Here is a 20,124-nt window from a genome sequence, read left to right as displayed (position 1 = left end):
TAGGGAAATTAAAATCAAAAAGCCACAGCCACCCCAAAGTTTCGGACGCCTCTGTTTACAAGAACCTCGTTTACCGTACAAGTTCAATATCACAGAAAGTGAAAAATGGATAAAGAACTTGTGGTACTTACGTACAATGCAGTATCACTCAGCAATGAAACCTATGTCATCAGGCCCGTAGCAGCATAATGAGTGGATTCAGGTATGATGATTCTAACTGAAATAAGTCACACAGAAAAAGAAACATCATAAGATATCAGTAATACACGGAATGTAAACTTGCCTACACAGGAACTGAATTACAGAACAGAACAGGGTCTCAAATTTAGAAAACCAACTTATGCTTGCTTAAGGGGAAAGGTGAGTTGGGGTGCTGCATAAAACCAGAGATTGAAATGAGCACCAATAAAGTTCCTTAAGCCAAATATGGAATAGACAAGAGCTACTCCTTGCTCAACGAAATGGACTCAACACCGCATATTAAACACCTAAGAATGTACCTGACTAGTAAGTATCTTAAAACCTATAGATTGCTATGTCTCCGAAAGAGAATCAAGCATGTGTACAGGGGCATAAACGCAGCAATGATAGGATTGGAGAGGTTCGGTGAGCAAATGAAGAACCTTTGAAGTCATATTGCATGGTACCCATTCCACGGGTTTCAGCTACCCAGGTTTTAGGTATTCTTCCTTCAGCTAAAACATGCATGTGGAACCCAGAGTATGATCAACCATGTGATCGGGAGACGTGTTCAAATATGTCTCAGTTTTCGTACCCTGGTACTCGGGTGCAACATTCCAGACGCTTTACTAACACTCTCCCGACTTGGAGAGTCAGTCCCTTTAACCTCCTGTTTGGCCCAGTTTGCAATTTCTGCGGAAGATGAACAGGAATAGCGAGAACCAATGAGAGGCTAGCTGCAGGTGTCTGGACGGGCAAATTTAACTCTCATTTCCCACGAGGAAGAGGAATTAACCAAAGGCTCAGCATGCCGGGCCGGAACCAGATTAGGGCCTGAAGCCATCCTGCGGTGTTGCGGCCAGCTCACAAGAAAGCGAGTTGAAGAAAGGAGCTCAGGGGCACTGTAATTCACAAACCTGCAGAGTTATAAATGACAGCTATCGTCCAAAAATAGACTGAAGTAAGGCTGCCAAGAGGACTTGAAAGCGGGGCAGAATTGCAGGAAACCGATTTCAGGAGGTAGACTGGAATTGCATTGAAAGCATAGGAAAAGAGGCAGAACGTCCACAATGATGCACTTGGCCAAAAAGGGCGTATGCGTTTTTTCCTGAATACATTCAGGAAAAAACGCATACGCACTTTTTGGCCAACCAAGCAAGCTTGCAAAGGAAATCTGCACTACAATGAAGTCTCACTTCCCCCCGGTCAAAAGGGCCATCTGAAAAAAGTGTAAAACCCAGAAAGGCAGGACAGGCCATGGAGAACTGGGAGCCTTGTTATGCTGATGGGCGGAATGTAAATTGTCAACCACCACTTGGGAGAAGTGTATGGTGTTTCCTGAAACATCTAAAAAACAAAGCAAGAGAACCTAGGGCACTTCCACTTATGGTCCTATAGCTTAGGGAAATTAAAATCAAAAAGACACAGCCACCCCAAAGTTTGGAACGGCTCTGTTTACAAGAAACTCGTTTACAGTACAAGTTCAACATCGCAGAAAGTGAAAAATGGATAAAGAAGTTGTGGTATTTACTTACAAAGCAATATCACTCAGCAATGAAATCTGTGTCATCAGGCCCTTAGCATCACAATGAGTGGATTCAGGTATGATGATTCTAACTGAAATAAGTCACACAGAAAAAGAAACATCATAAGATATCAGTAATACACGGAATGGAAACTTGGCTACACAGGAACTGAATTACAGAACAGAACAGGGTCTCAAATTTAGAAAACCAACTTATGCTTGCTTAAGGGGAAAGGTGAGTTGGGGTGCTGCATAAAACCAGAGATTGAAATGAGCACAGATAAAGTTCCTTAAGCCAAATATGGAATAGACAAGAGCTACTCCTTGCTCAACGAAATGGTCTCAACACCCCATATTAAACGCCTAAGAATGTACCTGACTAATAAGTATCTTAAAACCTATGGATTGCTATGTCTCCGAAAGAGAATCAAGCATGTGTACAGGGGCATAAACGCAGCAGTGATAGGATTGGAGAGGTTCGGTGAGCAAATGAAAACCCTTTGAAGTGATACTGCATGGTACCCATTCCACGGGTTTCAACTACCCAGGTTTTAGGTATTCTTCCTTCAGCTAAAACATGCATGTGGAACCTAGATTATGATCAACCATGTGATCGGGAGACGTGTTCAAATATGTCTCAGTTTTCCTCCCCTGGTACTCGGGTGCAACATTCCAGACGCTTTACTGACACTCTCCCCACTTGGAGAGTCAGTCCCTTTAACCTCCTGTTTGGCCCAGTTTGCAATTTCTGTGGAAGATGAACAGGAATAGCGAGAACCAATGAGAGGCTAGCTGGAGGTGTCTGGACGGGCAAATTTAACTCTCATTTCCCACCAGGAAGAGGAAATAACCAAAGGCTCAGTGTGCCGTGCCGGAACCAGATTAGGGCCTGAAGCCATCCTGCGGTGTTGCGGCCAGCTCACAAGAAAGCGAGTTGAAGAAAGGAGCTCAGGGACACTGTAATTCACAAACCTGCAGAGTTATAAATGACAGCTATCGTCCAAAAATAGACTGAAGTAAGGCTGCCAAGAGGACTTGAAAGCGGGGCAGAATTGCAGGAAACCGATTTCAGGAGGTAGACTGGAATTGCATTGAAAGCATAGGAAAAGAGGCAGAACGTCCACAATGATGCACTTGGCCAAAAAGGGCGTATGCGTTTTTTCCTGAATATATTCAGGAAAAAACGCATACGCCCTTTTTGGCCAACCAAGCAAGCTTGCAAAGGAAATCTGCACTACAATGAAGTCTCACTTCCCCCCGGTCAAAAGGGCCATCTGAAAAAAGTGTAAAATCCAGAAAGGCAGGACAGGCGATGGAGAACTGGGAGCCTTGTTATGCTGATGGGCGGGATGTAAATTGCCAACAACCACTCAGGAGAAGTGTATGGTGTTTCCTGAAACATCTAAAAAACAAAGCAACAGAGCCTAGGGCACTGCCACTTATGGTCCTATAGCTTAGGGAAATTAAAATCAAAAAGACACAGCCACCCCAAAGTTTCGAACGGCTCTGTTTACAAGAACCTCGTTTACAGTACAAGTTCAACATCGCAGAAATTGAAAAATGGATAAAGAAGTTGTGGTATTTACTTACAAAGCAATATCACTCAGCAATGAAATCTGTGTCATCAGGCCCTTAGCAGCACAATGAGTGGATTCAGGTATGATGATTCTAACTGAAATAAGTCACACAGAAAAAGAAACATCATAAGATATCAGTAATACACGGAATGTAAACTTGGCTACACAGGAACTGAATTGCAGAACAGAACAGGGTCTCAAATTTAGAAAACCAACTTATGCTTGCTTAAGGGGAAAGGTGAGTTGGGGTGCTGCATAAAACCAGAGATTGAAATGAGTACAGATAAAGTTCCTTAAGCCAAATATGGAATAGGCAAGAGCTACTCCTTGCTCAACGAAATGGACTCAACACCGCATATTAAACGCCTAAGAATGTACCTGACTAGTAAGTATCTTAAAACCTATGGATTGCTATGTCTCCGAAAGAGAATCAAGCATGTGTACAGGGGCATAAACGCAGCAGTGATAGGATTGGAGAGGTTCGGTGAGCAAATGAAGACCCTTTGAAGTCATATTGCATGGTACCCATTCCACGGGTTTCAACTACCCAGGTTTAAGGTATTCTTCCTTCAGCTAAAACATGCATGTGGAACCTAGAGTATGATCAACCATGTGATCGGGAGACGTGTTCAAATATTTCTCAGTTTTCGTACCCTGGTACTCGGGTGCAACATTCCAGACGCTTTACTAACACTCTCCCCACTTGGAGAGTCAGCGCCTTTAACCTCCTGTTTGGCCCAGTTTGCAATTTCTGCTGAAGATGAACAGGAATAGCGAGAACCAATGAGAGGCTAGCTGGAGGTGTCTGGACGGGCAAATTTAACTCTCATTTCCCACCAGGAAGAGGAAATAACCAAAGGCTCAGTGTGCCGTGCCGGAACCAGATTAGGGCCTGAAGCCATCCTGCGGTGTTGCGGCCGGGTCACAAGAAAGCGAGTTGAAGAAAGGAGCTCAGGGGCACTGTAATTCACAAACCTGCAGAGTTATAAATGACAGCTATCGTCCAAAAATAGACTGAAGTAAGGCTGCCAAGAGGACTTGAAAGCGGGGCAGAATTGCAGGAAACCGATTTCAGGAGGTAGACTGGAATTGCATTGAAAGCATAGGAAAAGAGGCAGAACGTCCACAATGATGCACTTGGCCAAAAAGGGCGTATGCGTTTTTTCCTGAATATATTCAGGAAAAAACGCATACGCCCTTTTTGGCCAACCAAGCAAGCTTGCAAAGGAAATCTGCACTACAATGAAGTCTCACTTCCCCCCGGTCAAAAGGGCCATCTGAAAAAAGTGTAAAATCCAGAAAGGCAGGACAGGCCATGGAGAACTGGGAGCCTTGTTATGCTGATGGGCAGGATGTAAATTGCCAACAACCACTCGGGAGAAGTGTATGGTGTTTCCTGAAACATCTAAAAAACAAAGCAACAGAGCCTAGGGCACTTCCACTTATGGTCCTATAGCTTAGGGAATTTAAAATCAAAAAGACACAGCCACCCCAAAGTTTCGAACGGCTCTGTTTACAAGAACCTCGTTTACAGTACAAGTTCAACATCGCAGAAAGTGAAAAATGGATAAAGAAGTTGTGGTATTTACTTACAAAGCAATATCACTCAGCAATGAAATCTGTGTCATCAGGCCCTTAGCAGCACAATGAGTGGATTCAGGTATGATGATTGTAACTGAAATAAGTCACACAGAAAAAGAAACATCATAAGATATCAGTAATACACGGAATGTAAACTTGGCTACACAGGAACTGAATTACAGAACAGAACAGGGTCTCAAATTTAGAAAACCAACTTATGCTTGCTTAAGGGTAAAGGTGAGTTGGGGTGCTGCATAAAACCAGAGATTGAAATGAGCACAGATAAAGTTCCTTAAGCCAAATATGGAATAGACAAGAGCTACTCCTTGCTCAACGAAATGGACTCAACACCGCATATTAAACGCCTAAGAATGTACCTGACTAGTAAGTATCTTAAAACCTATGGATTGCTATGTCTCCGAAAGAGAATCAAGCATGTGTACAGGGGCATAAACGCAGCAGTGATAGGATTGGAGAGGTTCGGTGAGCAAATGAAGACCCTTTGAAGTCATATTGCATGGTACCCATTCCACGGGTTTCAACTACCCAGGTTTTAGGTATTCTTCCTTCAGCTAAAACATGCATGTGGAACCCAGAGTATGATCATCCGTGTGAACGGGAGACGTGTTCAAATATGTCTCAGTTTTCCTCCCCTGGTACTCGGGTGCAACATTCCAGACGCTTTACTAACACTCTCCCGACTTGGAGAGTCATCGCCTTTAACCTCCTGTTTGGCCCAGTTTGCAATTTCTGTGGAAGATGAACAGGAATAGCGAGAACCAATGAGAGACTAGCTGGAGGTGTCTGGACGGGCAAATTTAACTCTCATTTCCCACCAGGAAGAGGAAATAACCAAAGGCTCAGCGTGCCGTGCCGGAACCAGATTAGGGCCTGAAGCCATCCTGTGGTGTTGCGGCCAGCTCACAAGAAAGCGAGTTGAAGAAAGAGCTCAGGGGCACTGTAATTCACAAACCTGCAGAGTTATAAATGACAGCTATCGTCCAAAAATAGACTGAAGTAAGGCTGCCAAGAGGACTTGAAAGCGGGGCAGAATTGCAGGAAACCGATTTCAGGAGGTAGACTGGAATTGCATTGAAAGCATAGGAAAAGAGGCAGAACGTCCACAATGATGCACTTCGCCAAAAAGGGCGTATGCGTTTTTTCCTGAATATATTCAGGAAAAAACGCATACGCCCTTTTTGGCCAACCAAGCAAGCTTGCAAAGGAAATCTGCACTACAATGAAGTCTCACTTCCCCCCGGTCAAAAGGGCCATCTGAAAAAAGTGTAAAATCCAGAAAGGCAGGACAGGCCATGGAGAACTGGGAGCCTTGTTATGCTGATGGGCGGGATGTAAATTGCCAACAACCACTCTGGAGAAGTGTATGGTGTTTCCTGAAACATCTAAAAAAGAAAGCAACAGAACCTAGGGCACTTCCACTTATGGTCCTATAGCTTAGGGAAATTAAAATCAAAAAGACACAGCCACCCCAAAGTTTGGAATGGCTCTGTTTACAAGAACCTCATTTACAGTACAAGTTCAACATCGCAGAAAGTGAAAAATGGATAAAGAAGTTGTGGTATTTACTTACAAAGCAATATCACTCAGCAATGAAATCTGTGTCATCAGGCCCTTAGCAGCACAATGAGTGGATTCAGGTATGATGATTCTAACTGAAATAAGTCACACAGAAAAAGAAACATCATAAGATATCACTAATACACGGAATGTAAACTTGGCTACACAGGAACTGAATTACAGAACAGAACAGGGTCTCAAATTTAGAAAACCAACTTATGCTTGCTTAAGGGGAAAGGTGAGTTCGGGTGCTGCATAAAACTAGAGACTGAAATGAGCACAGATAAAGTTCCTTAAGCCAAATATGGAATAGACAAGAGCTACTCCTTGCTCAACGAAATGGACTCAACACCGCATATTAAACGCCTAAGAATGTACCTGACTAGTAAGTATCTTAAAACCTATGGATTGCTATGTCTCCAAAAGAGAATCAAGCATGTGTACAGGGGCATAAACGCAGCAGTGATAGGATTGGAGAGGTTCGGTGAGCAAATGAAGACCCTTTGAAGTCATATTGCATGGTACCCATTCCACGGGTTTCAACTACCCAGGTTTTAGGTATTCTTCCTTCAGCTAAAACATGCATGTGGAACCCAGAGTATGATCATCCGTGTGAACGGGAGACGTGTTCAAATATGTCTCAGTTTTCCTCCCCTGGTACTCGGCTGCAACATTCCAGACGCTTTACTAACACTCTCCCGACTTGGAGAGTCATCGCCTTTAACCTCCTGTTTGGCCCAGTTTGCAATTTCTGTGGAAGATGAACAGGAATAGCGAGAACCAATGAGAGATTAGCTGGAGGTGTCTGGACGGGCAAATTTAACTCTCATTTCCCACCAGGAAGAGGAAATAACCAAAGGCTCAGCGTGCCGTGCCGGAACCAGATTAGGGCCTGAAGCCATCCTGTGGTGTTGCGGCCAGCTCACAAGAAAGCGAGTTGAAGAAAGGAGCTCAGGGGCACTGTAATTCACAAACCTGCAGAGTTATAAATGACAGCTATCGTCCAAAAATAGACTGAAGTAAGGCTGCCAAGAGGACTTGAAAGCGGGGCAGAATTGCAGGAAACCGATTTCAGGAGGTAGACTGGAATTGCATTGAAAGCATAGGAAAAGAGGCAGAACGTCCACAATGATGCACTTGGCCAAAAAGGGCGTATGCGTTTTTTCCTGAATATATTCAGGAAAAACCGCATACGCCCTTTTTGGCCAACCAAGCAAGCTTGCAAAGGAAATCTGCACTACAATGAAGTCTCACTTCCCCCCGGTCAAAAGGGCCATCTGAAAAAAGTGTAAAATCCAGAAAGGCAGGACAGTCCATGGAGAACTGGGAGCCTTGTTATGCTGATGGGCGGGATGTAAATTACCAACAGACACTCAGGAGAAGTGTATGGTGTTTCCTGAAACATCTAAAAAACAAAGCAACAGAGCCTAGGGCACTGCCACTTATGGTCTTATAGCTTAGGGAAATTAAAATCAAAAAGACACAGCCACCCCAATGTTTGGGACGCCTCTGTTTACAAGAACCTCGTTTACAGTACAAGTTCAACATCGCAGAAATTGAAAAATGGATAAAGAAGTTGTGGTATTTACTTACAAAGCAATATCACTCAGCAATGAAATCTGTGTCATCAGGCCCTTAGCAGCACAATGAGTGGATTCAGGTATGATGATTCTAACTGAAATAACTCACACAGAAACAGAAACATCATAAGATATCAGTAATACACGGAATCTAAACTTGGCTACACAGGAACTGAATTACAGAACAGAACAGGGTCTCAAATTTAGAAAACCAATTTATGCTTGCTTAAGGGGAAAGGTGAGTTGGGGTGCTGCATAAAGCCAGAGATTGAAATGAGCACAGATAAAGTTCCTTAAGCCAAATATGGAATAGACAAGAGCTACTCCTTGCTCAACGAAATGGACTCAACACCCCATATTAAACGCCTAGGAATGTACCTGACTAGTAAGTATCTTAAAACCTATGGATTGCTATGTCTCCGAAAGAGAATCAAGCATGTGTACAGGGGCATAAACGCAGCAGTGATAGGATTGGAGAGGTTCGGTGAGCAAATGAAGACCCTTTGAAGTCATATTGCATGGTACCCATTCCACGGGTTTCAACTACCCAGGTTTTAGGTATTCTTCCTTCAGCTAAAACATGCATGTGGAACCCAAGTATGATCAACCATGTCAATGGGAGACGTGTTCAAATATGTCTCAGTTTTCCTCCCCTGGAACTCGGGTGCAACATTCCAGACGCTTTACTAACACTCTCCCCACTTGGAGAGTCAGGGCCTTTAACCTCCTGTTTGGCCCAGTTTGCAATTTCTGCGGAAGATGAACAGGAATAGCGAGAACCAATGAGAGACTAGCTGGAGGTGTCTGGACGGGCAAATTTAACTCTCATTTCCCACCAGGAAGAGGAATTAACCAAAGGCTCAGCGTGCCGTGCCGGAACCAGATTAGGGCCTGAAGCCATCCTGCGGTGTTGCGGCCAGCTCACAAGAAAGCGAGTTGAAGAAAGGAGCTCAGGGGCACTGTAATTCACAAACCTGCAGAGTTATAAATGACAGCTATCGTCCAAAAATAGACTGAAGTAAGGCTGCCAAGAGGACTTGAAAGCGGGGCAGAATTGCAGGAAACCGATTTCAGGAGGTAGACTGGAATTGCATTGAAAGCATAGGAAAAGAGGCAGAACGTCCACAATGATGCACTTGGCCAAAAAGGGCGTATGCGTTTTTTCCTGAATATATTCAGGAAAAAACGCATACGCCCTTTTTGGCCAACCAAGGAAGCTTGCAAAGGAAATCTGCACTACAATGAAGTCTCACTTCCCCCCGGTCAAAAGGGCCATCTGAAAAAAGTGTAAAATCCAGAAAGGCAGGACAGGCCATGGAGAACTGGGAGCCTTGTTATGCTGATGGGCGGGATGTAAATTGCCAAGAACCACTTGGGAGAAGTGTATGGTGTTTCCTGAAACATCTAAAAAACAAAGCAACAGAACCTAGGGCACTTCCACTTATGGTCCTATAGCTTAGGGAAATTAAAATCAAAAAGACACAGCCACCCCAAAGTTTGGAACGGCTCTGTTTACAAGAATCTCATTTACAGTACAAGTTCAACATCGCAGAAAGTGAAAAATGGATAAAGAAGTTGTGGTATTTACTTACAAAGCAATATCAGTCAGCAATGAAATCTGTGTCATCAGGCCCTTAGCAGCACAATGAGTGGATTCAGGTATGATGATTCTAACTGAAATAAGTCACACAGAAAAAGAAACATCATAAGATATCAGTAATACACGGAATGTAAACTTGGCTACACAGGAACTGAATTACAGAACAGAACAGGGTCTCAAATTTAGAAAACCAACTTATGCTTGCTTAAGGGTAAAGGTGAGTTGGGGTGCTGCATAAAACCAGAGATTGAAATGAGCACAGATAAAGTTCCTTAAGCCAAATATGGAATAGACAAGAGCTACTCCTTGCTCAACGAAATGGACTCAACACCGCATATTAAACGCCTAAGAATGTACCTGACTAGTAAGTATCTTAAAACCTATGGATTGCTATGTCTCCGAAAGAGAATCAAGCATGTGTACAGGGGCATAAACGCAGCAGTGATAGGATTGGAGAGGTTCGGTGAGCAAATGAAGACCCTTTGAAGTCATATTGCATGGTACCCATTCCACGGGTTTCAACTACCCAGGTTTTAGGTATTCTTCCTTCAGCTAAAACATGCATGTGGAACCCAGAGTATGATCATCCGTGTGAACGGGAGACGTGTTCAAATATGTCTCAGTTTTCCTCCCCTGGTACTCGGGTGCAACATTCCAGACGCTTTACTAACACTCTCCCGACTTGGAGAGTCATCGCCTTTAACCTCCTGTTTGGCCCAGTTTGCAATTTCTGTGGAAGATGAACAGGAATAGCGAGAACCAATGAGAGACTAGCTGGAGGTGTCTGGACGGGCAAATTTAACTCTCATTTCCCACCAGGAAGAGGAAATAACCAAAGGCTCAGCGTGCCGTGCCGGAACCAGATTAGGGCCTGAAGCCATCCTGTGGTGTTGCGGCCAGCTCACAAGAAAGCGAGTTGAAGAAAGAGCTCAGGGGCACTGTAATTCACAAACCTGCAGAGTTATAAATGACAGCTATCGTCCAAAAATAGACTGAAGTAAGGCTGCCAAGAGGACTTGAAAGCGGTGCAGAATTGCAGGAAACCGATTTCAGGAGGTAGACTGGAATTGCATTGAAAGCATAGGAAAAGAGGCAGAACGTCCACAATGATGCACTTCGCCAAAAAGGGCGTATGCGTTTTTTCCTGAATATATTCAGGAAAAAACGCATACGCCCTTTTTGGCCAACCAAGCAAGCTTGCAAAGGAAATCTGCACTACAATGAAGTCTCACTTCCCCCCGGTCAAAAGGGCCATCTGAAAAAAGTGTAAAATCCAGAAAGGCAGGACAGGCCATGGAGAACTGGGAGCCTTGTTATGCTGATGGGCGGGATGTAAATTGCCAACAACCACTCTGGAGAAGTGTATGGTGTTTCCTGAAACATCTAAAAAAGAAAGCAACAGAACCTAGGGCACTTCCACTTATGGTCCTATAGCTTAGGGAAATTAAAATCAAAAAGACACAGCCACCCCAAAGTTTGGAACGGCTCTGTTTACAAGAACCTCATTTACAGTACAAGTTCAACATCGCAGGAAGTGAAAAATGGATAAAGAAGTTGTGGTATTTACTTACAAAGCAATATCACTCAGCAATGAAATCTGTGTCATCAGGCCCTTAGCAGCACAATGAGTGGATTCAGGTATGATGATTCTAACTGAAATAAGTCACACAGAAAAAGAAACATCATAAGATATCACTAATACACGGAATGTAAACTTGGCTACACAGGAACTGAATTACAGAACAGAACAAGGTCTCAAATTTAGAAAACCAACTTATGCTTGCTTAAGGGGAAAGGTGAGTTGGGGTGCTGCATAAAACCAGAGATTGAAATGAGCACAGATAAAGTTCCTTAAGCCAAATATGGAATAGACAAGAGCTACTCCTTGCTCAACGAAATGGACACAACACCGCATATTAAACGCCTAAGAATGTACCTGACTAGTAAGTATCTTAAAACCTATGGATTGCTATGTCTCCGAAAGAGAATCAAGCATGTGTACAGGGGCATAAACGCAGCAGTGATAGGATAGGAGAGGTTCGGTGAGCAAATGAAGACCCTTTGAAGTCATATTGCATGGTACCCATTCCACGGGTTTCAACTACCCAGGTTTTAGGTATTCTTCCTTCAGCTAAAACATGCATGTGGAACCCAAGTATGATCAACCATGTGATCGGGAGACGTGTTCAAATATGTCTCAGTTTTCCTCCCCTGGTACTCGGGTGCAACATTCCAGACGCTTTACTAACACTCTCCCCACTTGGAAAGTCAGCGCCTTTAACCTCCTGTTTGGCCCAGTTTGCAATTTCTGCGGAAGATGAACAGGAATAGCGAGAACCAATGAGAGGCTAGCTGGAGGTGTCTGGACGGGCAAATTTAACTCTCATTTCCCACCAGGAAGAGGAAATAACCAAAGGCTCAGTGTGCCGTGCCGGAGCCAGATTAGGGCCTGAAGCCATCCTGCGGTGTTGCGGCCAGGTCACAAGAAAGCGAGTTGAAGAAAGGAGCTCAGGGGCACTGTAATTCACAAACCTGCAGAGTTATAAATGACAGCTATCGTCCAAAAATAGACTGAAGTAAGGCTGCCAAGAGGACTTGAAAGCGGGGCAGAATTGCAGGAAACCGATTTCAGGAGGTAGACTGGAATTGCATTGAAAGCATAGGAAAAGAGGCAGAACGTCCACAATGATGCACTTGGCCAAAAAGGGCGTATGCCTTTTTTCCTGAATATATTCAGGAAAAAACGCATACGCCCTTTTTGGCCAACCAAGCAAGCTTGCAAAGGAAATCTGCACTACAATGAAGTCTCACTTCCCCCCTGTCAAAAGGGCCATCTGAAAAATGGGTAAAATCCAGAAAGGCAGGACAGGCGATGGAGAACTGGGAGCCTTGTTATGCTGATGGGCGGGATGTAAATTGCCAACAACCACTCGGGAGAAGTGTATGGTGTTTCCTGAAACATCTAAAAAACAAAGCAACAGAACCTAGGGCACTTCCACTTATGGTCCTATAGCTTAGGGAAATTAAAATCAAAAAGACACAGCCACCCCAAAGTTTGGAACGGCTCTGTTTACAAGAACCTCATTTACAGTACAAGTTCAACATCGCAGAAAGTGAAAAATGGATAAAGAAGTTGTGGTATTTACTTACAAAGCAATATCACTCAGCAATGAAATCTGTGTCATCAGGCCCTTAGCAGCACAATGAGTGGATTTAGGTATGATGATTCTAACTGAAATAAGTCACACAGAAAAAGAAACATCATAAGATATCAGTAAGACACGGAATGTAAACTTGGCTACACAGGAACTGAATTACAGAACAGAACAGGGTCTCAAATTTAGAAAACCAACTTATGCTTGCTTAAGGGGAAAGGTGAGTTCGGGTGCTGCATAAAACCAGAGATTGAAATGAGCACAGATAAAGTTCCTTAAGCCAAATATGGAATAGACAAGAGCTACTCCTTGCTCAACGAAATGGACTCAACACCGCATATTAAACGCCTAAGAATGTACCTGACTAGTAAGTATCTTAAAACCTATGGATTGCTATGTCTCCGAAAGAGAATCAAGCATGTGTACAGGGGCATAAACGCAGCAGTGATAGGATTGGAGAGGTTCGGTGAGCAAATGAAGACCCTTTGAAGTCATATTGCATGGTACCCATTCCACGGGTTTCAACTACCCAGGTTTTAGGTATTCTTCCTTCAGCTAAAACATGCATGTGGAACCCAGAGTATGATCATCCATGTGAACGGGAGACGTGTTCAAATATGTCTCAGTTTTCCTCCCCTGGTACTCGGGTGCAACATTCCAGATGCTTTACTAACACTCTCCCGACTTGGAGAGTCATCGCCTTTAACCTCCTGTTTGGCCCAGTTTGCAATTTCTGTGGAAGATGAACAGGAATAGCGAGAACCAATGAGAGACTAGCTGGAGGTGTCTGGACGGGCAAATTTAACTCTCATTTCCCATCAGGATGAGGAAATAACCAAAGGCTCAGCGTGCCGTGCCGGAACCAGATTAGGGCCTGAAGCCATCCTGCGGTGTTGCGGCCAGCTCACAAGAAAGCGAGTTGAAGAAAGAGCTCAGGGGCACTGTAATTCACAAACCTGCAGAGTTATAAATGACAGCTATCGTCCAAAAATAGACTGAAGTAAGGCTGCCAAGAGGACTTGAAAGCGGGGCAGAATTGCAGGAAACCGATTTCAGGAGGTAGACTGGAATTGCATTGAAAGCATAGGAAAAGAGGCAGAACGTCCACAATGATGCACTTGGCCAAAAAGGGCGTATGCGTTTTTTCCTGAATATATTCAGGAAAAAACGCATACGCCCTTTTAGGCCAACCAAGCAAGCTTGCAAAGGAAATCTGCACTACAATGAAGTCTCACTTCCCCCCTGTCAAAAGGGCCATCTGAAAAAAGTGTAAAATCCAGAAAGGCAGGACAGGCCATGGAGAACTGGGAGCCTTGTTATGCTGATGGGCGGGATGTAAATTACCAACAGACACTCAGGAGAAGTGTATGGTGTTTCCTGAAACATCTAAAAAACAAAGCAACAGAGCCTAGGGCACTGCCACTTATGGTCTTATAGCTTAGGGAAATTAAAATCAAAAAGACACAGCCACCCCAATGTTTGGGACGCCTCTGTTTACAAGAACCTCGTTTACAGTACAAGTTCAACATCGCAGAAATTGAAAAATGGATAAAGAAGTTGTGGTATTTACTTACAAAGCAATATCACTCAGCAATGAAATCTGTGTCATCAGGCCCTTAGCAGCACAATGAGTGGATTCAGGTATGATGATTCTAACTGAAATAAGTCACACAGAAACAGAAACATCATAAGATATCAGTAATACACGGAATGTAAACTTGGCTACACAGGAACTGAATTACAGAACAGAACAGGGTCTCAAATTTAGAAAACCAATTTATGCTTGCTTAAGGGGAAAGGTGAGTTGGGGTGCTGCATAAAACCAGAGATTGAAATGAGCACAGATAAAGTTCCTTAAGCCAAATATGGAATAGACAAGAGCTACTCCTTGCTCAACGAAATGGACTCAACACCCCATATTAAACGCCTAGGAATGTACCTGACTAGTAAGTATCTTAAAACCTATGGATTGCTATGTCTCCGAATGAGAATCAAGCATGTGTACAGGGGCATAAACGCAGCAGTGATAGGATTGGAGAGGTTCGGTGAGCAAATGAAGACCCTTTGAAGTCATATTGCATGGTACCCATTCCACGGGTTTCAACTACCCAGGTTTTAGGTATTCTTCCTTCAGCTAAAACATGCATGTGGAACCCAAGTATGATCAACCATATCAATGGGAGACGTGTTCAAATATGTCTCAGTTTTCCTCCCCTGGAACTCGGGTGCAACATTCCAGACGCTTTACTAACACTCTCCCCACTTGGAGAGTCAGCGCCTTTAACCTCCTGTTTGGCACAGTTTGCAATTTCTGCGGAAGATGAACAGGAATAGCGAGAACCAATGAGAGGCTAGCTGGAGGTGTCTGGACGGGCAAATTTAACTCTCATTTCCCACCAGGAAGAGGAAATAACCAAAGGCTCAGTGTGCCGTGCCGGAACCAGATTAGGGCCTGAAGCCATCCTGCAGTGTTGCGGCCAGCTCAAAAGAAAGCGAGTTGAAGAAAGGAGCTCAGGGGCACTGTAATTCACAAACCTGCAGAGTTATAAATGACAGCTATCGTCCAAAAATAGACTGAAGTAAGGCTGCCAAGAGGACTTGAAAGCGGTGCAGAATTGCAGGAAACCGATTTCAGGAGGTAGACTGGAATTGCATTGAAAGCATAGGAAAAGAGGCAGAACGTCCACAATGATGCACTTGGCCAAAAAGGGCGTATGCGTTTTTTCCTGAATATATTCAGGAAAAAACGCATACGCCCTTTTTGGCCAACCAAGCAAGCTTGCAAAGACATCTGCACTACAATGAAGTCTCACTTCCCCCGGGTCAAAAGGGCCATCTGAAAAAAGTGTAAAATCCAGAAAGGCAGGACAGGCCATGGAGAACTGGGAGCCTTGTTATGCTGATGGGCGGGATGCAAATTGCCAACAGACACTCAGGAGAAGTGTATGGTGTTTCCTGAAACATCTAAAAAACAAAGCAACAGAACCTAGGGCACTTCCACTTATGGTCCTATAGCTTAGGGAAATTAAAATCAAAAAGACACAGCCACCTCAAAGTTCGGAACGGCTCTGTTTACAAGAACCTCGTTTACAGTACAAGTTCAACATCGCAGAAAGTGAAAAATGGATAAAGAAGTTGTGGTATTTACTTACAAAGCAATATCACTCAGCAATGAAATCTGTGTCATCAGGCCCTTAGCAGCACAATGAGTGGATTCAGGTATGATGATTCTAACTGAAATAAGTCACACAGAAAAAGAAACATCATAAGATATCAGTAATACACGGAATGTAAACTTGGCTACACAGAAACTGAATTACAGAACAGAACAGGTTCTCAAATTTAGAAAACCAACTTATGCTTGCTTAAGGGGAAAGGTGAGTTGGGGTGCTGCATAAAACCAGAGATTGAAATGAGCACAGATAAAGTTCCTTAAGCCAAATATGGAATAGACAAGAGCTACTCCTTGCTCAACGAAATGGACTCAACACCGCATATTAAACGCCTAAGAATGTACCTGACTAGTAAGTATCTTAAAACCTATGGATTGCTATGTCTCCGAAAGAGAATCAAGCATGTGTACAGGGGCATAAACGCAGCAGTGATAGGATTGGAGATGTTCGGTGAGCAAATGAAGACCCTTTGAAGTCATATTGCATTGTACCCATTCCATGGTTTTCAACTACCCAGGTTTTAGGTATTCTTCCTTCAGCTAAAACATGCATGTGGAACCCAGAGTATGATCAACCATGTGATCGGGAGATGTGTTCAAATATGTCTCAGTTTTCGTACCCTGGTACTCAGGTGCAACATTCCAGACGCTTTACTAACACTCTCCCGACTTGGAGAGTCAGTCCCTTTAACCTCCTGTTTGGCCCAGTTTGCAATTTCTGTGGAAGATGAACAGGAATAGCGAGAACCAATGAGAGACTAGCTGGAGGTGTCTGGATGGGCAAATTTAACTCTCATTTCCCACCAGGAAGAGGAATTAACGAAAGGCTCAGCGTGCCGTGCCAGAACCAGATTAGGGCCTGAAGCCATCCTGCCGTGTTGCGGCCAGGTCACAAGAAAGCGAGTTGAAGAAAGGAGCTCAGGGGCACTGTAATTCACAAACCTGCAGAGTTATAAATGACAGCTATCGTCCAAAAATAGACTGAAGTAAGGCTGCCAAGAGGACTTGAAAGCGGGGCAGAATTGCAGGAAACCGATTTCAGGAGGTAGACTGGAATTGCATTGAAAGCATAGGAAAAGAGGCAGAACGTCCACAATGATGCACTTGGCCAAAAAGGGCGTATGCCTTTTTTCCTGAATATATTCAGGAAAAAACGCATACGCCCTTTTTGGCCAACCAAGCAAGCTTGCAAAGGAAATCTGCACTACAATGAAGTCTCACTTCCCCCCGGTCAAGAGGGCCATCTGAAAAAAGTGTAAAATCCAGAAAGGCAGGACAGGCCATGGAGAACTGGGAGCCTTGTTATGCTGATGGGCGGGATGTAAATTGCCAACAACCACTCGGGAGAAGTGTATGGTGTTTCCTGAAACATCTAAAAAACAAAGCAACAGAACCTAGGGCACTTCCACTTATGGTCCTATAGCTTAGGGAAATTAAAATCAAAAAGACACAGCCACCCCAAAGTTTGGAACGGCTCTGTTTACAAGAACCTCATTTACAGTACAAGTTCAACATCGCAGGAAGTGAAAAATGGATAAAGAAGTTGTGGTATTTACTTACAAAGCAATATCACTCAGCAATGAAATCTGTGTCATCAGGCCCTTAGCAGCACAATGAGTGGATTCAGGTATGATGATTCTAACTGAAATAAGTCACACAGAAAAAGAAACATCATAAGATATCAGTAATACACGGAATGTAAACTTGGCTACACAGGAACTGAATTACAGAACAGAACAGGGTCTAAAATTTAGAAAACCAACTTATGCTTGCTTAAGGGGAAAGGTGAGTTGGGGTGCTGCATAAAACCAGAGATTGAAATCAGCACAGATAAAGTTCCTTAAGCCAAATATGGAATAGACAAGAGCTACTCCTTGCTCAACGAAATGGACTCAACACCGCATATTAAACGCCTAAGAATGTACCTGACTAGTAAGTATCTTAAAACCTATGGATTGCTATGTCTCCGAAAGAGAATCAAGCATGTGTACAGGGGCATAAACGCAGCTGTGATAGGATTGGAGAGGTTCGGTGAGAAAATGAAGACCCTTTGAAGTCATATTGCATGGTACCCATTCCACGGCTTTCACCTACCCAGGTTTAAGGTATTCTTCCTTCAGCTAAAACATGCATGTGGAACCTAGAGTATGATCAACCATGTGATCGGGAGACGTGTTCAAATATGTCTCAGTTTTCGTACCCTGGTACTCGGGTGCAACATTCCAGACGCTTTACTAACACTCTCCCGACTTGGAGAGTCAGTCCCTTTAGCCTCCTGTTTGGCCCAGTTTGCAATTTCTGCGGAAGATGAACAGGAATAGCGAGAACCAATGAGAGGCTAGCTGGAGGTGTCTGAACGGGCAAATTTAACTCTCATTTCCCACCAGGAAGAGGAATTAACCAAAGGCTCAGCGTGCCGTGCCGGAACCAGATTAGGGCCTGAAGCCATCCTGCGGTGTTGCGGCCAGGTCACAAGAAAGCGAGTTGAAGAAAGGAGCTCAGGGGCACTGTAATTCACAAACCTGCAGAGTTATAAATGACAGCTATCGTCCAAAAATAGACTGAAGTAAGGCTGCCAAGAGGACTTGAAAGCGGGGCAGAATTGCAGGAAACCGATTTCAGGAGGTAGACAGGAATTGCATTGAAAGCATAGGAAAAGAGGCAGAACGTCCACAATGATGCACTTGGCCAAAAAGGGCGTATGCGTTTTTTCCTGAACATATTCAGGAAAAAACGCATACACCCTTTTTGGCCAACCAAGCAAATTTGCAAAGGAAATCTGCACTACAATGAAGTCTCACTTCCCCCCGGTCAAAAGGGCCATCTGAAAAAAGGGTAAAATCCAGAAAGGCAGGACAGGCCATGGAGAACTGGGAGCCTTGTTATGCTGATGGGCGGGATGTAAATTGCCAACAGACACTCCGGAGAAGTGTATGGTGTTTCCTGAAACATCTAAAAAACAAAGCAACAGAGCCTAGGGCACTTCCACTTATGGTCCTATAGCTTAGGGAAATTAAAATGAAAAAGACACAGCCACCCCAAAGTTTGGAACGGCTCTGTTTACAACAACCTCGTTTACAGTACAAGTTCAACATCGCAGAAAGTGAAAAATGGATAAAGAACTTGTGGTACTTACGTACAATGCAGTATCACTCAGCAATGAAATCTATGTCATCAGGCCCGTAGCAGCATAATGAGTGGATTAAGGTACGATGATTCTAACTGAAATAAGTCACACAGAAAAAGAAACATCATAAGATATCACTAATACACGGAATGTAAACTTGGCTACACAAGAACTGCATTCCAAAACAGAACAGGGTCTCAAATTTAGAAAACCAACTTATGCTTGCTTAAGGGGAAAGGTGAGTTGGGGTGCTGCATAAAACCAGAGATTGAAATGAGCACAGATAAAGTTCCTTAAGCCAAATATGGAATAGACAAGAGCTACTCCTTGCTCAACGAAATGGACTCAAAACCCCATATTAAACGCCTAAGAATGTACCTGACTAGTAAGTATCTTAAAACCTATGGATTGCTATGTCTCCAAAAGAGAATCAAGCGTGTGTACAGGGACATAAACGCAGCAGTGATAGGATTGGAGAGGTTCGGTGAGCAAATGAAGACCCTTTGAAGTCATATTGCATGGTACCCATTCCACGGGTCTCAACTGTCCAGGTTTAAGGTATTCTTCCTTCAGCTAAAACATGCATGTGGAACCCAGAGTATGATCAACCATGTGATCGGGAGACGTGTTCAAATATGTCTCAGTTTTCCTCCCCTGGTACTCGGGTGCAACATTCCAGACGCTTTACTAACACTCTCCCGACTTGGAGAGTCAGTCCCTTTAACCTCCTGTTTGGCCCAGTTTGCAATTTCTGCGGAAGATGAACAGGAATAGCGAGAACCAATGAGAGGCTAGCTGGAGGTGTCTGGACGGGCAAATTTAACTCTCATTTCCCACCAGGAAGAGGAATTAACCAAAGGCTCAGCGTGCCGTGCCGGAACCAGATTAGGGCCTGAAGCCATCCTGCGGTGTTGCGGCCAGGTCACAAGAAAGCGAGTTGAAGAAAGGAGCTCAGGGGCACTGTAATTCACAAACCTGCAGAGTTACAAATGACAGATATCGTCCAAAAATAGACTGAAGTAAGGCTGCCAAGAGGACTTGAAAGCAGG

At 43.9% G+C, this 20,124-nt stretch overlaps 1 long non-coding RNA gene across 7 annotated transcripts in view; it reads right to left on the bottom strand.

The window, feature by feature from the left end:
• LOC307181094 overlaps positions 1-20,124 on the bottom strand; it is a 500,233-nt gene that overhangs the window by 424,078 nt on the left and 56,031 nt on the right. Inside the window, exon 1 of one of the 7 annotated variants that reach the window (XR_013825880.1) lies at positions 16,569-16,587. The exons of the other annotated variants lie outside the window; for them this stretch is intronic. This is a non-coding gene — a long non-coding RNA (uncharacterized lncRNA). Of the gene's footprint in view, positions 1-16,568; positions 16,588-20,124 lie in introns of those variants that run through there. 7 annotated transcript variants of the gene reach the window in all.

The sequence above is a fragment of the Stenella coeruleoalba genome (genome assembly GCF_951394435.1).
Source record: "Stenella coeruleoalba genome assembly, contig: scaffold_57, whole genome shotgun sequence".
In the NCBI taxonomy this organism is placed as follows: domain Eukaryota; kingdom Metazoa; phylum Chordata; class Mammalia; order Artiodactyla; family Delphinidae; genus Stenella; species Stenella coeruleoalba.
This window is presented reverse-complemented; position numbering and strand designations above follow the sequence as displayed.